This window comes from Penaeus chinensis, chromosome 19, assembly GCF_019202785.1.
Source record: "Penaeus chinensis breed Huanghai No. 1 chromosome 19, ASM1920278v2, whole genome shotgun sequence".
NCBI classification, from domain to species: Eukaryota; Metazoa; Arthropoda; class Malacostraca; order Decapoda; family Penaeidae; genus Penaeus; species Penaeus chinensis.
The window spans coordinates 26,020,586-26,023,085 of NC_061837.1; the positions used below are offsets into that span (position 1 = coordinate 26,020,586).

General features: G+C 38.2%; 1 protein-coding gene across 3 annotated transcripts in view; it reads right to left on the reverse strand.

Annotated features, from left to right (window-relative positions):
• Window positions 1–2,409, reverse strand: part of LOC125035306 (DNA repair protein complementing XP-A cells-like) — a 15,124-nt gene extending 12,715 nt beyond the window's left edge. Inside the window, exon 1 of one of the 3 annotated variants that reach the window (XM_047627606.1) lies at window positions 2,273–2,409. The gene's annotated coding sequence lies outside the window, so the exon portion shown is untranslated. Of the gene's footprint in view, window positions 1–1,910; window positions 2,215–2,245 lie in introns of those variants that run through there. The other 2 variants (XM_047627607.1, XM_047627605.1) reach the window with 2 other exon arrangements.
• Between the last annotated feature and the right edge of the window lie 91 nt (window positions 2,410–2,500).

Sequence of the window (2,500 nt, forward strand, 5' to 3'; positions counted from 1 at the left end):
AGCATATATGGATGGCTTCAATTGTACATTAACAAAATTACTATTTGAATATATGGATAACTTTGATTATATATAAACATTCACAATCATTATTACTTTGGTATGTAGGTCCAAAGCCTCAGGGATGGGAAAATAACAAACAATACAGGCAAAATCCATTACGACTTACAAAAAACTTTGCATGCCATTATGGTGATAAAACTGGACACATTATTGTTGTTGTAACTTTTGCTTTGAGTGGCGATTCCATACCAATTAATTTATGAACAATGATAACAAAAGTAGGTATTTCAGGTTTTCTGGTGTAGAATGTAAGGAGCTGTCTTTTTTGTCACTATGAAAGACAGAATATGGTAAATCAAGTATATAGCTAATTATATGATTGCTAAACTGTGAAATTGTAATATGAATGCCAGATGCTTGCTAGTTAAATTTTGTCTAAAAATTATAGAGCCCTTGCAGATGTGGGAATTGGATGTCAAATAATTAATGAATCTAAATATTACCTTCCTAGAATACACATCCTAGATGTTTGTTAGGTCTTAGCCATAGTGCTAAATGTGAAAACCAAAGCAACCACTTGTCATTATGATGATACTTTTCATCATGTTCCTGACTATAAATCCAATTTATATGGATGCACTCTTTTAGATGGAAACTATCCAGATATAGTAATATCATTTGTCAGAAAACGAGGATAAGGTAACAGGCACTAAAATAACTGAAGGTATAATAAATTCAGGGAAAATATATGTACAAAGTAAACTGCTTGTAAAGGACAGAACAAAAAAAAGTCACTTTTCATCTGTGGCATTTCCTTTGCAAATTGATAACAAGAAAGATGTGCAATATGTATTACTTTTGCATTGCACATTTACAAAACAATTACAAAAACATAGGGAAAATCTAATGACACTTTTAAAGCGACAGGAAAAACGGACACATGAAATAACCTGCACAAACAAATGCTGAGCAGAGACTAGTCCCCTGTAATCAGTAAGGGGTCCAGAGGCTGGGTAATTCTTTACAATACAGACACACTTGCCAAAGAATAATTCCCAACACATCACAAATTTATTCAATAATCTAAACTGCTGTGTCTGGGCATGCCTTTCAGGCAAAGCCCAGAGGGTTGAGGGGGGTTCTTCCCCTCAACACCCTCCTGGGAAACACACTATTCACCTCATCATGTATGGCAAGATAGAGCTGAAACTCGGAAGTACATGTATAGTATATCACGTGAATTGGAAACATAGGAGAATATGTAGTATAAGGTAGTGGCAGAGTTGAGTAATAAAACCTACATGAAATGATAAAACAATACAAAGCAAGACAAAGTTCTTCTCTGGCACTATGTGTGCAAATGCTTCCCAAGGGTGCTATACGTAAAAGAAAAGAGAAGATCCCCCAATTTTGGCTAAGTCGCTCATCTTGTTTACATTGCGAGGGTGAATTCTAGACACATATACTACCACAGGGGTCTAAGGGGCGTAGCCCCATGCTAGGTGCATATACTACCACAGAGGTCCAGGGGGCAGGGCCCCCTGATTAGGGAAAATATACCACGATGTTAGGTTAGGTTGGATGTTGGGTTAGGACATTTTGTTTAACAACCACGGGGGTCCCATTTTACCCAATAATTTCCCTGCTATACTTCATGCCCTCCCCTGCTATTGGGACTATCAAATCAAGATTGTCGATGGAAGATGGTGATCATATCTCCTCAACGATTCATTTGCACAAGGAACAATGCCTAGAATCATTGAAAGCAATGGATTTCATGCAGAAAAATATCAAAACTGTTTCGAAAGTAACCCATTACCCTCTTCTACATAATAACCGGAACATAAAATAATAATCTCAAGGTTGGATAGCTGTGTGGAACAAGAAAACAAAATTCCCTTCCTTACCTCATCTCTTGCAGTATTGAGTGGGAACTAGTGAAATTACAGGATAAACTGACATGCCCCTCAGTATGACAGTTACTGTCAGTATTTGTAATGGTGTTCAATTTGCGATGTGAGTGACATATATGAAAGTGCCTTAGATTTTGTTTCCCTAAATATCTGTCACTAGTGTGAAAGAAACCTTATCCCGAAAAATATACGAAAACGGGACTAGAATCTATATCATATCTATTTGACCAGAGCCAATAACAAGCAGGTAACGATACACTACAATCATATAGACTGTATATCTGTCCCTTCTGTACACTATCCGTTTCTCATTTTATTTCCTTGCTCACTACTTTAAAACTGAAGCCGCAGCCCACCTGTCCCCAGCGCCTCCGCGGAAATGTTGTTGTGTAAACAAGCGTTCGGCCTCGGGGGTACGAGCCTAAGTTGGTTTCTTTTATTTACTTATTTATCTATCGATTCGTTTTCTTGTGCGTGTGCGTGTGCGTGTGCGTGTGCGTGTGCTTGTGCGTGTGCGTGTGCGTGTGCGTGTGCGTGTGCGTGTGCGTGCGTGATCTTCAAGCAGCTTACGTATTACTTAAGTC